This window comes from Hemicordylus capensis, chromosome 3, assembly GCF_027244095.1.
Source record: "Hemicordylus capensis ecotype Gifberg chromosome 3, rHemCap1.1.pri, whole genome shotgun sequence".
Classification (NCBI taxonomy): domain Eukaryota; kingdom Metazoa; phylum Chordata; class Lepidosauria; order Squamata; family Cordylidae; genus Hemicordylus; species Hemicordylus capensis.
This window is the reverse complement of record NC_069659.1, coordinates 305,297,398-305,316,728: the sequence shown is the minus strand read 5'-3', so window position 1 is coordinate 305,316,728 and position 19,331 is coordinate 305,297,398. Positions and strand designations below refer to the sequence as shown.

The following is a 19,331-nucleotide window of genomic DNA, read 5'->3' as shown; positions in this document are numbered from 1 at the left end:
ATCAAAGAGTCTAAACACCTCAAAAATTCCTAAAATATAAACTGAGTACCCATTGGCTTGTGGGTTGCGGGGTAGTTGGAACATGGGATTCCACTAATTCCTACTTCACAGGGTTGTTGTGAGAAGAAACTTAAGTATGTAGTACACTGCTCTGGGCTCCGTGGAGGAAGAGTGAGATATAAATGTAAACAATACATACATACATAGAATTCCCCACCATTCCCCATTTTGGGGTCAAAATGAACAGAAGAAATGAAGGTGTGTAATGAAGACACCAAAGAATCTAAACGCTTCAAAAAAAACCCTAAAAAAATAAACTGAGTACCCCAGTGTGTGTAGGGTGGGGTGTAGTTGACACATGGCAGTTGACAGTTGGGACTGTCCAATGATAGTCAAAATGAACAGAAGAAACGAAGGCGTATAATGAATCCTCATAGGGATTCATTATGAGGAAAAGTTATTATACACCAAAGAATCCAAACACTTGAAAAATGATGACTGAGCATTTTGCTCCATAACTCCACTTCTACAAGGGCTAAAGCCTAGCTTTTTAAAAATGAAAGCTGGGGATCTGTTTTAGGGTTAGGATATGGCAAGTTTGAATCCCCATTGTTTCTTGTCAACTGCCATGTGTCAACTACACCCAATGGTGGAAATGTTCAAAATCATTAAAATCTAAAAAAAAAATCATTAAATATCAACCAAGTGTCCCACTGCCTTGAAATCTGGTTGGTAGGTGGCACACATGGGGACCTACCCACTACCCAAATTTTGTGCCCCTAAAACCTTGTTTAGTGGTCTGAATTGGTCTGAATCAAAGCAAAGCAAATACAAATCGAATCTGGGTTATTCAGATGGGGTAGATTTGGATACAAAACAAATCGGGTAATTGGGGGGGGGGGGCACAAATTGAATTAAAAAATTGATTTGAGCACATCACTAGTCTGGAATAAATCAATCAGCTTGTTCAACCTTGATTGTTAGCTTGGCAATATCTCTTTAGTTTTTCCCAAAAAAAGGGGGGGGGCTGATTTCGAAATATGAAAAATGGCCTGGCACTATGCATCCAAGGTAGCAGAATTCAGTTACTTCAAGAGGAGTACTGTCTAGGGTTGTTGTACGGGTGAAGCTACAAGTCTGAGAGAGATTGGCTGAATGGCATATTTCTCTTTGCTTTTCGCCTCATGCCTTTCTGGAAAAGTAAGAAGGCAGGATCACTTTTTGTTCCAGGGTCCACTCCAACCTTGCTATGATCCTGTGTTGTGTAACATTCACCACCACCACCCCCGCCACTCCACCCCATGATTTAATTATTAATGGTGATCAGGAAGGAGATCACAGTAATACACAGGAAAGCCAGTCCACTAAGTGTTGTAGCTGACTTTGGCTGTGGGCAATGAGTGGCATGTGGGGGTGGGGTGGGGGAAACATTCAAATATGCCACACCTTTGAAACCATGGTTGTACAGCTTGCTATGCGACTCCCTGTGCATCTCCTCTATGCCAGTACCAGGGAAAATATGCCAACAAGTTAGTACAAAGGGACACTCCAGTTTCACTGTGCTCTTGACTGCAAAGCTCTCAGGCAAGCATCCATCAAACTGCACTGTTACGCCCAGGGGCGTATCTAGGGTAGGGCAGGCAGGGCACGTGCCCTGGGCGCCACTTGAAGGGGGCGCAAATTCTTAATTTTTTTTTAAAAAAATGGCCACTATAAACAAAATGGCCACTGCACATGCTCAAATGGCCTCTGTGAGGCCCTAGGCCATGCCAGGCCTCGCAGAGGCCATTTGAGCATGCGCGGTGGCCATTTTGTTTTCAGCGGCCATTTTTTAAAAAGAACAATTATTTTTAAAAATGGCCACTGCACATGCTCAAATGGTCTCTGCGAGGCCCTAGAGGCCAGCGGTGGGAGAGGTAACCTTTGCAGACCCCCCTCCCACAGCCTATAGGAAGCGCCCCAAAGGGGCTACAGGTTAAAAATAAAAAAATAAATATAATATAAGTCACTGTACACATATTCAGTTTGGCACTATGTCTAGAGAATCAAGGCTTGTGATTACTGAGCTGAAGCTTATGAGCTAGGATTGTATTCATTTGCTCTTACTTTGCTTCTTATGATAAGTGAGTTAAATGTGGTGTCTTAATAAAATGGTTATTAATGGTGAGTTTGTCTTTGAATCAGTGTGAAATCCTTAGTATTAAGGCCCACTGGGAGTTTCTTGCTCTCTTTCTCTCATTTTAACTGTCTTTCTGAAAGACTAGAATATATTCCAAGCAGTGACACAGTTTACTCTGCATATCCTTTAATTATTTTCAGAGTATCTGGGAAAAGCCAAATTCTCCACTTATTTTTAAAACTTATGTAATAGTGATGCTACAATGCATAGCAGAGAATTAGATAGGCACTTCTGTTTAGTAAGTACACCTCTACATAGTATTTGGGTATTTCATGAGCCCCAGCATACTGAAATTTGTAGTTTTTTCACATTTTTTGGTCTGGCTACGTCCACTGCTAAATAGTTTTTGAAATTTTAAAAGATTAATGAGCTTGACTTATATTTTTCAGCTGATATTATAGTAAAGTTATCTGAAAGATGGGTGTCAGATGTTTGGACAGGGGGCGCAATTTCAGTGCTTGCCCTAGGCACTATTTTCCCTAGATACGCTTCTGATTATGCCTACTGCTGTACAGAAGTCAACACAAAGAGGCATTGGAGTGGGTGGGATGGATCTTTCCAAGGATCCTTTACCGAAAGACTCTTCTGGCTGTGTCAGATGTCTTGGCAAATCCCACAAATACAAGGGAAAGTGGTTTATAATTGCTCTCTGCATTTCTCTTGCACCCAACGTGAAAGAATCATATCCATTGTCAGTCTTCCCACTCTAAAACTGTACTGTGCCTCAGGGCACATCTGAATTACAAGTTTTTGAAGTCTCCTAGAGATCACTCTGGCAAATGCTTTCCTTAAGGCACTGAAGAGAGAGATTTCACAAGATTCGTTACAGTCTCCACACTTGTTTTTATACAGGAAATGCAGGAAATGTATGATGTGCGCATCATGACAATTTTATCACCATGCATGTTCTACACATTTGCCCTGTAGCACAATGGGCATCCATGAAGGGATGACAGGAGGTCATTCTTTCTACATTTATGTCCATCAACTGCAGTGCTTCTCCCACCATGCGCATATTTACTTACAAGTTCCCAAGAGTACATGGCTTGACTCTGTAGGCTCCATATGATTCTTGCCCATGGCAGGTTACTAGTGCATCATCTGCTATGGGTGACATCTGTTTTACTAGAATCCTACTTGAGGTAGCATTCATCCCATTGTGACATCTGCTTATTCATCTCAGGCTAAGACTTCTTTGATAATTTAAATAATAATTATAATAATACATTGCATATATGAAACTGACATTGAGAGACTCCCAATCTGTTCCGTCCTAAAGTCAGTTCAATTTCATTAACAGAACGCCTTTGTTCTGTTGAAAAATACCACTTCCTTTATAACATGCGCACACACAAAGCACATTAATTTTCTTGAATTATTAGAGATCAATGAATATTAGCGTTTTATGCATTAGAGATGTGCAGAAACCTTTTCCAGTGCAACCTCATTTTTCCTGCAGAACATCTAGTCTGTTGGAGTGAATCAGAAGAAACAGAAGCGCTGCTTATATAGGATTATAATGAAATGGGGACTCTATGTGGAATACACAATAAGTTTAGGAAATTAAGAGTAGAGGATAGCCAAGCTTCATATAATATACAGCATAAGATTAATGTCACATAAAAGTGTATAAGATCAGAGTCTGAATATATACTTTTACTATATTTCATTTAATTTGCATAATTCTTGAGTGATCTAATTTTAGAAGGTTGCTTTGCTTCCAGGCATTACAAATTTCCTCCATACATTCTGAACAAACTTTTTTGCATCGCCAAAGGTAATAGACAGTGAAAGATATCTCAGGTTTATTGGAGAGAGTACAAGTTTTGTTTTTGCAAATTTGCCCAATGAGTCTACACAAAATTTCTTATGCAGCAAATAACTGGGCTTTTCACACGATCACATCAGCAGGTCAGTGGGGAGGCAGGGTTAAGCCTACCTTCTGCACAGACAATCCTAAACTGGCCCCAGCCATGCTGAGCCATGAGCACATGATTGCTGTGGTGGTGGCCAGTGCAGCATTCCAGAGGCTCGAGGGATCCCACAATGCACCACATGATGAGCATGGTGTACTGGAGGATGCCATTGGGGAAAGACACTCCAGGTGCCATTTCAAGCAACCTCCACTGACACACAGTCATGGAGCCTAGGTTAACAGAGCACTCGATCTATGGTAGCACCAGGATCCATGTAGATCCTGGGGGTTCTCATGGGCAGGCAAGAACAGGTTCATCTGCCTAAGCCTGGGCTTGGCTGCTCGTGAGAACAGCCTCAATCTATTTAGAAAACTGCAAATGTATTAGTGCAATAATAATTAAACAGTTACTTGAGTCTTCCTAATGTTGGTTAGTATACCTTCATACATATTATCCATACTTTCATTCATATCATGTACATTTTTGTCAGATAGTTGCCTTTAATGAAAAAGGGAGACTTATACAAAACAGGGATCCGAACATGCAATTAGGTGCTATGCACAGTGGAGCATTTAGGCATGGACCATGGGGTGGGGTGGGGGGTCCGTGGCCTCATTTATTTATTTATTTATTTATTTGATTTTGATATCGCCCTTCCAAAAATGGCTCATGCCTCCTGGGGGCCCTCCAAATGCTCTGGGGGGTCTCCCCAGAGCCCAGCTGCCTCGCTGCTGCTGCCCAGCCCCCCACCACTATTTCCACTTCGTTGCCTGCTCCACTTCACTCACCCCCACCCCAGCGCCAGCACCAGAGGGTTCAGGCCGGCCTCTTCAGCCTATAGACCAGCTTCCTCGGCCCTGCAGACCAGCCTCCTCTGCCTGTACGTGTGCATAGTGAGTTATGACTCTGGGGTGAGTTATGAAGTGTTGAAGGGGTGGGGGTGAGTTATGGAGTGCTGCATCCTGTGTGGGATGTGACACTCCATAACTCCTACTGTGCACGCGTGCAGGCAGAGGAAGCCTGCCTGCACCCACTGCCACTGGGGAAGGGGTGGCCTGCTCTGCTCCACTCTACTCCACTCACACACAACCGGCAGTGAAGAGGAGTAAATAGTGGTGAGTGGCAGTGAGGGGAAAATAATGGTGGGGGCTGGGCAGCAGCAGTGGGGGCTGGGCAGAAGTGGCGCCAGTGGTGTAAAAATAAATAAAGGGAGGCCTTACAGCGGAGAGGGCCCGCTACGGCAGGAGGGGGGCCTCCAAAGCACTTCAGCCTCAGGTCAAGGTATTAAAAATACCTAGGTACGCCCCTGGCTATGCATATACATTCCTCTTGTTAGAGGCCAACATTCAGTAAGGATTCCCATTGCTAGTTCTTGATGCTGGATTCTTGATGCTGGAGACCTCCTAAAGAAGGTCTCAAGTGAGGAAATTCAGCAAGGAAATAAATAATGTAATAAGCCGATAAGAAAACAAATGGGGAAAGACAAGGTAAGTTTGTTAGGGCTAGTAATTTGCTATAGTTTGGTTTCTGGCTGTCTGGAAGTGTGTGCCCTGCTAACTGGGCAATCTTTTTAATGTCGTGATTCTCTTTATTTAGCAGGGGGAGAGTAACTGGCCCTATCCACCCGCAGCACAGCTTCCCTCCAGTGGCTGTTGCTGGTGTCTATCATATTTCTTTTTAGACTGTGAGCCCTTTGGGGGACAGGGATCCATTTATTTATTTCTCTGTGTAAACTGCTTTGGAAACCTTTGTTGAAAAGCAGTGTATTTAATTTGTTGTTGTTGTTGTTTGACTGAAGGGGGATTAATTCCAGGTGAGTGAGTCAGCTTGTGGAATGGGTCACATTCCTGAGGTGAGTCAGATTACCAGCAGATCTTGAAGACAAGAGTCAGACCAGGGAAGCTTTGCTCCCAGGAATCTTCCTAACAGGAGTTTGCAAACAGGTATCAAAAGAGGTTTGCAGGAGTTTAGCGGGGGTTTGGCGGGAAACTCGGTGGGCAGGCACACAAGCAGTCCTTCTCTCCTGCAGGGGAGCAACAGCAGGAGAAAGGCCATGCCCTCACCTCTTGCCTGTGGGCGCCCAGAGGCATCTGGTTGGCCACTGTGTGGAACAGGATGCTGGACTAGATAGGCCTTGGGCCTGATCCAGCAAGGCTGTTCTTATGTTCTTATCTTTAGGAACTCTGTATACTGATAGTGACAGATTCTGATTATTAGTCAGATGCAAGTTAGCACGTTTAATTCCCATCAGTACTGCATCAGTCTTCCTATACATCTTGCAGTGAGAATGTGAATATACTATGTAGAGTTATATGCATCAACTGACTGCATGCAACTCTGGGTCCTGGCTACTATTTACAAAAAACCAAGGGGAAGATGGAGAGGAAATATTAGCAACCTTGAACTGACAGCATTGATGTTTCCCACTTAACAGTATGCTTTAACTGCCTTATAAATGTGACAAACTAGGTACAGTATATAAGTTAGGATGAAATAGAATATATGTTACCATCCCATTCAAAAATATGTAATCGCTCACATTTCTCAGTGCCATCTTGTTTCCCAACCCCAGAATATGTATCTTCTCTGACCTCTGCAAAGATTCCTAAAACCTGTTTTTGCCTCTTGGATTCTCAAGCTGTCACACAAAACTGCCTAGTTAACCTCTCTCACACTCCCTCACATCCCTCTTTGCTCCCTGTCTCGTTGCTGACTTCAATCCCATTATTTCCTATCAGTGCTGACACTTCAAACTCCCAATTTGACATCAACAGTAACCTCTTCTGGTATGATTTCGCAACCTATCGTGCTAGAAGGTCAAATGCTAGAATGTGTTCAAATATTGCTTTGCTAGAATGACTGCATGCAAAGGAAGGCAGGGGCCCTTTATCTTTAATAAGGGTCCAAAAGAGGAGATTTCAACAGAATTTCTTACCACAAGATGATGAGCTGCCAAAATTACCTCTTCTGCACAACTGTTAAAGACATAGAAGTCTGATTCTCTCTCTTTTTTAAAATAAAACTGTCTGCAGGATTGTGGGTGTTAAATCTACAAGAGAAATGTTCTGACCTTATATCTATTTCCGAAAGAGTTGGAAATGTTATGATCCTTATGGACATGTAACCAGTGCACTTGTAAGCAAGAGGGAGGTACCGCAGATTCAAGGTAACCTGTAGGGGTCTGGTACACAAAAATCTGGAGGGAAAAGTGTGCTAAGGAGGCCAGAAAAACCCAAACTGTCCCAACGTAATTCAATGGAGCACATTGTTTGTGGACTCAGAGGGCACTTAGCAGAAAACGAGGTGGGCAGAGCTAATGGAACTCAGTGGCAAGGAAGGGGAAGGAGAGCTTGAACAAAAAGAGTGGAGAGTTTCTCAGCTTAAAGAATACTATACTCTTCAAGATAGTCGCACCATGACAGCAGAGACTTCTGTCTTTGTTGCTAATATTTGTTTTTTTCACCACGCTCAGCCATAGGCTCACATAACGCATACTCACCAGGGATATACTGCAACATTTTCCACTTGCTTCTTACAATAGTGAGCATTTAACATAGCACTGAGGGCCCAAAGTGATTGCTCAGAGCATTGTTTAAGTATTTATCACAGCAACCCTATGAGGGGTTTCATTACAAATGGATGGCTGAACATAAGAAGCACCAAACCGGAGGCCATATGAAGGGTCACCGTGGTCCAGAATCTTGTTTCCTGCAGCGCTGCAGTCAGCTACAGTAGCTGCCTTTGGAAAGCCTACTAGCGGGAGATGGCCACAATCACACCTCTTGTATGTTTCAGCATCTGATATACAGGCACAGTATACCTCCGAAAACTGAGTGTCCTTTTAGCCATCATGACAATGGCCATTGATATAACGATTCATGATTATTGTCTAACCTTTTTGAAAGCCAGCTAGTGGGTCACTGCCTGTGGCAACAAATTCCATAAATTAACGATCCATTGTGTGAAATAGCAATTCCTTTTGTCTGTTCTGAAGCTACTGCCAATCAAATTCATCCGTTAATCTTGGAATCTATTATTATGGGAGAGGGAATTAAAAAAATCTCTGTTCATTCTCTACATGCCTTTTCTAATTTTATAAATGCCCCTCTTAATCATCTTTTTTTTCTGAACTAAAAAGCCTCAAACACTTTAGACTTTCTTCATAGTTAAGGTGTTTCAGTCCTTGATCATTTTAGTTCTTCAGTTATGTGACTTTTCCAGGGTACAATATCATTTCTGAGATGTGGTGACCAGAATTTACACAGTAATTCAAAATGCAAAGGCATTATAGATCTTCACAAAGGCAGTATGAACTGACAGTTTTATTTTCATTTCCTTTACTAATAATTCCCACAATCAAGTATGCCTTTTCCATTGCCATTATACATTGAATTGAAGTGTTTTGTGAGCTAGCTACAATGACCACAAGATGGGTGAGCTGAGGATGAGAGAGTGATTGCCTAAGACCACTCATTTGGTCAATGGAGCCATTACCAGTATTTATTTTATTCATTCATTCATTCATCATTTATCAAATTTGTACACCGCCCCAAATTTTTGTCTATGGGCAGTTAACAATAGCATAAAACAAGTTAAAATATATACAAAAACTGAAAACAATTTAACAATTTAAAAATCACCTACAAATTAAAACCTAAAAAAAAGATTTTCACAGTAGGCAGTGATTCCTTGCAGAAACATATGCAATGCATTTTTACAAAAGATGTATACTTTATTCAGTTTAAGAAATGTCTTAATAGGGATGTGCATGGACCGTTTCGCAGGGTTCGGTCTGAATTTGAACCAAACCACAGCTAAGTGAAATTATTCATTATTATTATTATTTATTATTATTATTATACACAGTCAGACGGGTGTTATTGACTGGTTTGTTTTATCCAGACATTGAGTCCTTCCCAAGGACCTGGGATGCCAGATTAATAATAATAATAATAATAATAATAATAATAATAATAATAATAATAATAATAATTTGATTATTATTATAATCAAATAATAATAATTTGATTATTAACCGCCCTTCTAAAAATGGCTCAGGGCGGTTTACACAGAGAAATAATAAATAAATAAGATGGCTCCCTGTCCCCAAAGGACTCACATTCTAAAAAGAAATGGTTCGTTTGAACCAATCAGCTGGGCTGGTCGGTTCAACAAACCATCTCAAACCAGTTTAAAGTGGTCTGTGATCAAACTGCTCGAACCAGCCCAGTCTGCCACAGTCCAATCCATAGCGTGGAGAGCCAGCGTGGTGTAGTGACTAGAGTGCTGGATTAGGACCAGGGAGACCCGAGTTCAAATCCCCATTCAGCCATGAAACTAGCTGGGTGACTCTGGGCCAGCCACTTCTCTCTCAGCGTAACCTACTTCACAGAGTTGTTGTGAAGAGAAACCTAAGTATGTAATACACCACTCGGCTCCTTGGAGGAAGAGCGGGATATAAAATATAAAATTTAAAATTTAAAAAATTAAATGAACTGGTTCTAGGACCGGGGAGACCCAAGTTCAAATCCCCATTCAGCCATGAGACTTGCTGGGTGACTCTGGGCCAGTCACTTCTCTCTCAGCCTAACCTACTTCACAGGGTTGTTGTGAGGAGAAACTCAAGTATGTAGTACACCGCTCTGGGCTCCTTGGAGGAAGAGCGGGATATAAATGTAATAATAATAATAATAAAAACAACAACAACAAGAAGTCCATCAAACAGTAGAGGAGGAGAAAAGAGGCCTTGAAGAATATATCAAGGACAGTGAAGAAGATGCACTTCAAATGGTCAATAATGCGAAACTATTCAACACCAATGAAACAAAGCAGGCCTACAAGAAAGAACAAGCCAAGAACCGAGCAGAAAAATGGAAAAATAAGCCACTGCATGGTCAATATTTGCACAATATAAGTGGAAAATCAAACATCACCAAGACCTGGCAATGGCTTAAGAATGGCAACTTGAAGAAAGAAACAGAGGGTTTAATACTGGCTGCACAAGAACAGGCACTAAGAACAAATGCAATAAGAGCAAAAGTCGAAAAATCCACAACAAACAGCAAGTGCCGCCTTTGTAAAGAAGCAGATGAAACAGTGGAACACCTGATCAGCTGTTGTAAAAAGATCGCACAGACTGACTACAAACAAAGGCATGACAAAGTAGCAGGGATGATACACTGGAACATCTGCAAAAAATACAAGCTACCTGTAGCCAAACATTGGTGGGACCATACAATTGAAAAAGTTGAAGAAAATGAAGATGTAAAAATATTATGGGACTTCCGACTACAAACAGACAAACATCTGCCACACAATACACCAGATATAACTGTAGTCGAGAAGAAAGAAAAACAAGTCAAAATAATCGACATAGCAATACCAGGGGATAGCAGAATAGAAGGGAAAAAAATAGAAAAAATCACCAAATACAAAGATCTACAAATTGAAATTGAAAGGCTGTGGCAGAAAAAGACCAAAATAATCCCAGTGGTAATTGGCGCCCTGGGTGCAGTTCCAAAAGACCTTGAAGAGCACCTCAACACCATCGGGGCCACAGAAATCACCATCAGCCAATTACAAAAAGCAGCTTTACTGGGAACAGCCTATATTTTGCGACGATATCTATAACAATTGAGAATCATATTCTGGCATCCCAGGTCCTTGGGAAGGACTCGATGTCTGGATAAAACAAACCAGTCAATAACACCTGTCTGACTGTGTAAACAAGAAATAATAATAATTCTCTGTCATATACTGTCCCATCTTACAAGCCATTGAGAAAATATGATGTTAAGAGCCGGCACTCTTCAGATGTTATGAGCGCTAGCCATGCTCACAGCTGCAAAAACAGGGAGGAAGTCACTCACCCCTTCCAGCTGGCCCATTCATGCTGGCGAGCAAGGTTGCAGCTCATGGAAGTGCCAGCCATCACTCTTACGGTGCATCCCCCTTCAGACAAATTGGACCATAAGCATGACCAGCCTGGTTGGAAGGGGGAAACTACAACACGGGTTGGGACTTCCTTCCTGCTTTTGCACTTGTAAGCATGAGCATGGCTGGCACTCATAATGTCTGCATAAGGCTAATGGCATACTCCAAAGTGACTTTTTGAAGGACTGATAGCTCTTTTCACAGATTAGGTTTGTTCACACAACCATTTTGAGGTGGGTAGGAGCCCAGGTGGAATGTTATCCCATATGCAACACATGAGCATCACTTTAGCTGGGCTTTGCAAATGGAACATCTAGTCAATCATGGTTGGTGAGGGCTCCAGAGCAGAAGTTGTCAGCTCCAAGCCCCACTCTTCCAAGGGCCTGTATGCCATCCCAGCATGCTTTGTGCTGCCAACAGACTGGAAAAGTTCCATGGTGTCAGTAGCTTCCCACATTTTGGCCATGAAGGAACAGAAAGCAGTAGCAGCCCTACTGAAGCTGCTTTGGCTTCAGGACCATAAAGTACGCTTTGAAGGCTAGCATTTCCCTTGCTGACAGCTGCTCTGGCTGTCTCTATGATTGCCATGTGAGTGTAGGCATGGCACATGCCAGTAGCCCAGGTAGGAGCAGCAGGCTGGTTCTCATTATTGAAGGATGAAGGTAGGAGGGCCCTCTCCTCCACTCTTGGTAAAAACACGAGTACAAAAGCTGGGTAGCCTTGCTGGGAATAACCTGGGCTGGATGTGTGAGTTCTGACGAACATGCAAATCTGGGTAGTCTACCTTCTCCCTTGATTTTAATAGTCAGGTGAACAAGCCTATTATGTTCCTTATTATGCATGAACATTTAATGCACCCAAAGGAAATACACATATCTTTCTGAGAGAAGATGGCGATATGTGAAAGTCTTGGAAACTATTAACTTTCTCGCTTTGCATTTCTGTGCATCATAAGATAAAGGCGTGCACTTCCATGCCTTTTAAAAGCAATTGGTTCTAGAGTAGGTATCTGCTTTGTCCTTCTTTAAAAGGACACACTTTTAAAAAAGTGTTCGGACTCTCTTTTTTGAGAGTCTTTGAGGCTATTCCCATGATTAACCAAAATCGGGCTAGGAGAGCCTATCCCGATTTTGGATGATCGTGGAAGCCACCAGGCTTGCAGCTGAGCCCGGTTGCCTCCTGGCAGTTAACCCGCCTAAGTACCCCTCCCCTTAAACCGAGTTTGTGGAGCGAGCGCTCCACAAACCCAGTTTTTCTGATCATGAGTAGTTGCAGCATGGCTCCTCGCTGCAGCTACTCATGAGTAGACCCCCAGAGGGGAGGCAAAAAGCTGCCTCCTGGCTCCGAGGGTCTCTCCAGTATACCCTGCATGCTCACACACGGCATACTGGAGCTTCTGGGTGCCGCGCGGCCCACGAACTCCCCAGCCCCCACCACCTCTGTCATGGAGCTGGCAATCATGTGCCACACACGGCATCATCTTCCCTGCTCGTGTGCGGGGAAAGCGGGCTTAGCTTCCCTTCCCAAACCAGGTCTCACTGATCGTGAGACTCGGCTCTTTGTCATCTAGAAGCCCAACCTGAAACATATTGGTGAGCAAGCATTGAGGTTCTGCAGATCACCAGTGCTATATCTCAAAGGCAGCAAATTCTCATTTTCAGTATAACACAGACTATAAAATCCTCCCAATTCTTCTGAAATTTTATTCAATATAAAGTATATCTTGGAAATGTAAAGCAACCCTTAACTCACATTTTCAGTGTATGAAAACTGTAGCAGTCTTTATTTTCTCACTTCTTTTGTGGCTATTGTTGCCACATTGACCGGAAGACTAATATTTAAAACATTTCTTATTTGATCTCAGATATCACTTTCTAACATTTATTTATTTCATGCTAACATGCTAATTCCTATACAAAATTCCTTCCTCTTAAAAACAACAACAACCACCCTGAAACAGACATATTCAATCTCACATAAAGAAGCACGGAGGAGCTAACTGATGAAAGAGAGAGCTGGAATTTTAAGGCCTATTATTCTCAGAAAATGTAGGTAACATTGTCTGGTCCTGCTGTTTATTGTCCGTGGAAAGATTAATGCTTCATTGAAATAATTTTATTGATTAGGCAGGAGATAGATATATATATAAAAATCTTTCCACGGACAATAAACAGCAGGACCAGACAATGTTACCTACATTTTCTGGGAATAATAGGCCTTGAAATTCCAGCCAGGCAAAAAACATGGTAAAAAATGAAAAGGATCACCCCCTGACCCCTGCCAATGACCCCTGACCATGGAAATCACCCCTGACCCCCAGACATGATACCTGAACCACCAAAAATCACCCCCAAATAACCAAAAATTGCCCCTGGCCCAAGGAAATGACCCCCTGACCCCCAAAATTACCCCCGCAAACCAAACATTTTTTTAAAAAAATCACCAAACCATGGATACTTGGGTCGTGGTTGGTGAGACCGGTGACCATTTCCCAGTCGCAGATACTTGGGTTGGAGGGGGACGACTATAATGTACTTAGTTAACCTAAATTATTTTGTTCTATTCAGGGGCGTAGCAAGGTTGGAATGGGCCCAGAGACGAGATTTTAAAATGGGCCCCCCCCCACTCAAAGTCCAGGGCCTCCGCACCCCCCAAGCCCCCAAGGATTTAAGTCTGATATTCCAAAATAAGTATGCTGCCTGGAAATACATTTCACTGAATACACACATGCACACGTCACAATATATAGTGATATACATTGAGTACTATACATTTGTTTTACTTTTAATGCCTAGAACACATTAGAAAGATGAATGATTAAAATGGACCCCTTGCTGCAGATTAGCAAAGGAGACTTTCAACCATGCAGGGTGAGCCTATGTTTGTTTTCTCAGAATTCTGAACAAATTCAGTCAAGTTTGATTGCAGGAGGTTTTTCACAGGAGGCTTTTAAAGCCCTTTAACACACATCTCCTCTGGAATGGAGGTGCTGCATTCACATGTTGGCCAGATTGATCCTGAAGTCCCTGCAAGTTATTGGGGAGCAGTTCATACACAAGAAAAATAAAATAAAATAAAAGCACCTCACATGCTTCACAGTTCTCACTCAGACCTTCTGGGTTGCAAAACAACTTGAACATAAGTGCATTTATAAATGAATGAATGAATAAAATAAATATAATACTGTTTCTTCCAGAAGTTTTTGTAATTTTTTTCCATGAAACAAGCCACTTATAGGACTTTTTAGATAGTTTTTTTTAAGCCAACAAATTTTCCAAGCTGTTTAAAAATAAATATTCAGAGACTTCTCAGTCCCTCCCCCCATATCAAAGCCCTATGGCAAGCAGATGCCTATATATCGGGGGGGGGGGGAGGGGAGGTAACCACAAAAAGGAGTTCACACTCTACCTGGCAGCAAGGGGTCTTCTGCTGCAGAGACCAGTGGTGGCCACTCTGGCTGCCTCCTCCTTCCTGGCTGGCTTGGGCCCTACTCGAGTTCAGGCTTCACAGAGGCCTACACGAGGCCTCCGTGGAAGCCCCGCCCACCCGCCAATCAGCTGAGAGGCGGGAGAAAAGGAGCTCTTTGCAGCTTGCCTGCTGCCTCCATTGCCGGCCAGGAGAACAAGCTGGAGAGACGGCGAACAGGGCAAGTGGCTGAGGGGCTGGGCAGGGGGCAATGGGGAGTCACATGAGGTGCCTCTGGGGGGCCCCTCCAGGCAGTGGGGTTCCCAGACAACTGTCTCCCCTTGCCCAATCGTTGTTACGCGCCTGGTTCTATTTCCTTTATCCTTTATCATTCAGCCATTGGAATATGTTATGTGATAATCATAGTTATGTTTATTTGCATAATGTCTGGTGTGGGTTTTTTTTTTTTTGTCTTGCCCCCATAAAGGTTGCGGTTCTTTGTTTGGCTTTGCAATAAAAGGAACTTCCTTATTTTAAGAAGGAAAGCCATTTACCCACAAATTTTGTTCTCATTACAGCTCTTGCTTGTGGAGAAGACAAGCATTTTTCACATCTGCCCCTCAACATATTTATTTGAACCATAGTTATGCTAATAAGAACATAAGAACAGCCCTGCTGGATCAGGCCCAAGGCCCATCTAGTCCAGCATCCTGTTTCACACGGTGGCCCACCAGATGCCACTGGAAGCCTACAGGCTCCTAGGAGTTGAGGGCTGAGACAATATCTATAACAACAGCAACAACATTGACAATAAAATTCTGGCATCCCAGGTCCTTGGGAAGGACTTGATGTCTGGATAAAACAAAATAACACCCGTCTGACTGTGTAAATTATTATCATTAATAATAATAATAATAATAATAATAATAATAATTCAGGCTCGCAATCTAAAAAATATTAAGAGCCCTTTAATTAACTTGCTAAACCCCTTGCTTAACCCATGCTAACTTGGCAAAGAGGCACCTTTTAATGTGGTGATTCTCTTTATTTAGAAGGGGGAGAGCAACTGGCCTTGTCCATCCCCAGCACAGTACCTCCAGTGATTGTTGCTGGTATCTATCTTATGTTTCTTTTTAGATTTTGATTTGGAAGGGTGGTATAAATCAAAATAATAATAATAATAATAATAATAAATAATTAAAGTGCCACGCTCTATAACTTGTACCAATGAGAAAAGTGTTGTTTCAAGAAGCAGCTAGGCAGTCCTCATGCAATTCAGGTTCAGCAGCTACCTGGAGCTAATACTTCTTCCAGACTTGCTTGTGGTTATATTACTACTGCTGCTTTGACTTAAAGACAGAGCCCTGCCTGTTGCATACATCACCCACTTTAAGTGATATTGGCTGATTCTCTGCCCTCCTGGTGTGGTCTCTTCTTGTCACTGAGGAATTTGAAAGAACACATTACTGTGCTAGCTCTGTCCTTTTGCTCAGCATGGAGTCAAATAACCCTGCCTACAAAGACTGCAATGAGGTGTGCTGTAGGTATAAGTTTTCAGAGCTCCTTGTTAAGTCTCGCTAGAGGACTTCAGCACAGATGTTAGTCACAGAGGGAATGACATGTCAGTTCTCAGTCACAACAGTTTTCCATTGAAAGTGCTTGCCATGAGAATGCTGTTAGTGGTCTACATCCTTGTCATTCTCAAAGCTGCTCTGGAGTGGTTTTTTAAATTCATAAACAACAAGCAGAGGTTCACTGGCTCCAGGCTAAAATGCCTCCAGCTCATCCTTTTTGTCACTATTCTTTATCTTAGGGATGCGCACGGAACCACGGAGCTGTGGTCGGCAGGGGTGGCTCCTTAAGGGCAGGGGAGGGTGTACTTACCCCTCCCACCACTTTTCCGCTGCCGGCACTCCATTATTTTCCAAAATCCATGAGGCAGCAGCATATCTCCCTGCCGCCCCTTTTCCCATTGTTGGCTGAAAATGAGGAAGTATAGTCTGCTCATGTGCCTATTGACATGCGCTTGCGCTGCACACACAACTTTTTATGTGTGTGGCAGGTGCGCACGCACGACAGCAGGCACACACGCAGACTATACTTTCTCATTTCTGGCCAGTAACCGGGGAAGAGGTGGCAGGGAGGTACACTGCTGCCCCATGGATTTTGGAAAATAATGGCGCACCAGCAGGGGGAAAAGTGGCAGGAGGGATAAGTGCACCCTCCCCTGCCCTTAAGGAGCCACACACACAAACACACACTGGTGTCGGACCAGCAGAACCACCAGTTCTTTGAACTGGTTCGAAGGCCCATAAAGGGCATCTGGACCAGTTCTGTGCACATCCCTACTTTATCTGCCAGGAAGGATTCCTATAGGTGCCACTCATTTAATTCACTGGGCCCTTTCTCATGATCACTGAGAAGGGTTACCAGGCGCACGGGGAGGACAGCTGCTGAAACTATCATTGTCTGTGTGGGAGCATTGTCCCAGCCCCCAGAAACCCCACAATGCACTGCATGAATGCACGGTCCATTTGGGGGATCTCCCCGACGCTGGCCAGGAGCACATTATCTCAGCCTCAGCTGCAAGCCGTCAGTCTGACACATGAGCAGTTAGACAGCAGTTAAGGGCACGAGTGCACCTTGGCTAACTGGACCAAGGTGGGCTTCTTTGGCAGGTTTGTCACCAAGGAGCCAATCCTGGTGGTTCTTATGTATAGTCTAACCCAGGCTGGGCATCCCAAGCCTGTGTTGGCCGTGCATAAGAACAGCCTCAGCAGATATTTGAAACTACCACTTCTTTTTCTTCTTTAATAAACCAAGAACGGAAGGCATGCCAGTGGCTGGAAGCACTGGGTTAAGCAAAAAGTCTTCTGAACTAACCTGTGCTGAGCATCTACGTGCTAGTACTTGATTGCTCTCCCCACCCCCTGCCACAGCCCCCCTCACCTCAGAGATCTCTCCACCCTCAGTTCAGCCTAACTTTTGCTCCCCTTCCTCCATCCGGTTGCTTCCATCCCCCTCACCCCTCTTGGTCACGCTACAGCGTTGTGGCACCTATTGGCCAAGCCGCAGCCCCCTATCCCCAGAGATGTCCCCACCCAAGCCCCGTTCCAGCTCCCTCCCACAGGAGCAGCGGCCGCGGCTGACCAGGCCCTTCCTCACTGCTGCCCTCCGTCATGGTTGCTTGTTCTCCTCAGGCCACTGACAGGCCTGGGCCCATCCCTTGCCTTCCTGCTTCCCTCTGCCAATGGCTTTGCTAGTCCCAAACAGAAGCAGTGGTTGACTGGGCCCCTCTTTGCTGCCACCGCCATGGCCACTCATTCCCCTCAGTCTGCTGACAGGCTCAGGCCTGTCCCTCGCCCTTCCTTCTTTCTCTCTTCCCCTCCCTTCTTTTTTTCTCTTTCTCTCTCCTCCACTCACTCTTCCCTTCTGTCTTTCTTCTCCTCACTCCCTCCTCCCGCCCCTGCCTTCCTGAGTTAACAGATCATGTTCATCTTGTTTCCTCATCTAATTCACACAACAGCAGCCTCTTTCTCCTGAAGGGGCTCTTTCCTCCCTCATGGCCACTTTCTTCACAGACTCCTGCCCACTATCCTTTTATTTATAGATAGATAGATAGATTCCTCTCTTCTACAATCAAGAACATCATCCAACCAGTAACAGTTGCATTCCAACTGACCTTAATCATCACAGCCTCCTACTCCTCTCTATATGCATATGGAATCCCCACTGCCCAATCACCATGGTGCTTCTGCTCATGAACTGTTGCAAGAGCTGCCACACACAGGATTAGCCATGGTAAGCCTTAGGGAATTATAGATAGACTAGTCAATTTAAGCCCGTTTAATAACGGGCGCTAGTAGGTGCTTCGGGCCTCCTGGCCGCCATTCCCCCTCCCGCCGCCGCCAGCCTCTATGCCGTGGCCGGTCTCCCCGGCCGGGCATGGGCCCCAACGTCTCCCAGCCGCCCAGCTTTGGCGGCGGCGCCAGGCCTCGGCGGCGGCTCCGCCACCACCTCAGCCGGCTTCCCCCGCCACCTCCTCCCCCCACCCGGCTTCGGCAGCACGGCCAGGCCTCAGCCATGGCTCCGCCGCCACCTCAGCCACGCTGCGTCCTCTGGCCGAGGCGGCGGCTTTGCCGCCACCTCGGCCAATGTTCCCCGCCGCCACTTACCCGGCTTCTTCAGGGTGGCTGCTTCTGGCCGCCCAAGATGGCCGCCAGGTGCTGGCGGTCGTGTCTCCCTTGCTCTGTTCTGGCCATGCGCGGAGCACATGCCCAGAACAGGCCAGGGAGGCACAGACACCAAGCATTTTATTAGAGAGGATAGATAGATAGATACCCCAAAATAAATAGATAGATAGATAGATACCCAAAAAATCCTTAGTAAACAAAAGTAATATTTATTTATTTAGGAAAGGAGAACATGAATTCATGTATATAAAGACGTAACAGAAGATAACATTCTGTCTAGTACACTGACTGCTTCAGATGTCCAGTGCTTAAATCCAGGGCTTCGTATAAGAGTTGCAAAAGGTCTCTAGATTTAACATCTAGAGCATCTTGGCTACCCACTGAAAGAGACTGACACCTCATCTTGTTCCTAGGCCCATGTCTGAGCAATCCCTAACTGGTGTATGCCATATTACAACTAGCTCTTCAGTGGCAAAGTTTGTCATTGGATCAGGTACTGCAGTGGAATTGTGAAAGAAGCATAGATTGTAGGGCACCCACAATGATTACTAGGGTAAGAGATGCCCCCTACCCTAGTTCAGGAGTTGTGCATAATTTCTGATAGTCTGTGAATGTAAAACAAGGTTGAAGGGATCTTGCTCATGCTCTAAGCCTCAGTGCGGTTAGCCTCCTACCTCATTCTGAAGCTGGGGGTGGAATCTCGGT

At 44.3% G+C, this 19,331-nt stretch overlaps 1 protein-coding gene across 1 annotated transcript in view; it reads right to left on the bottom strand.

The window, feature by feature from the left end:
- The window catches only part of PXYLP1 (2-phosphoxylose phosphatase 1), a 151,004-nt gene extending 136,450 nt beyond the window's left edge, over window positions 1–14,554 (bottom strand). Inside the window, exon 1 of the mRNA XM_053308732.1 lies at window positions 14,437–14,554. The gene's annotated coding sequence lies outside the window, so the exon portion shown is untranslated. The remainder of the gene's footprint in view (window positions 1–14,436) is intronic.
- Between the last annotated feature and the right edge of the window lie 4,777 nt (window positions 14,555–19,331).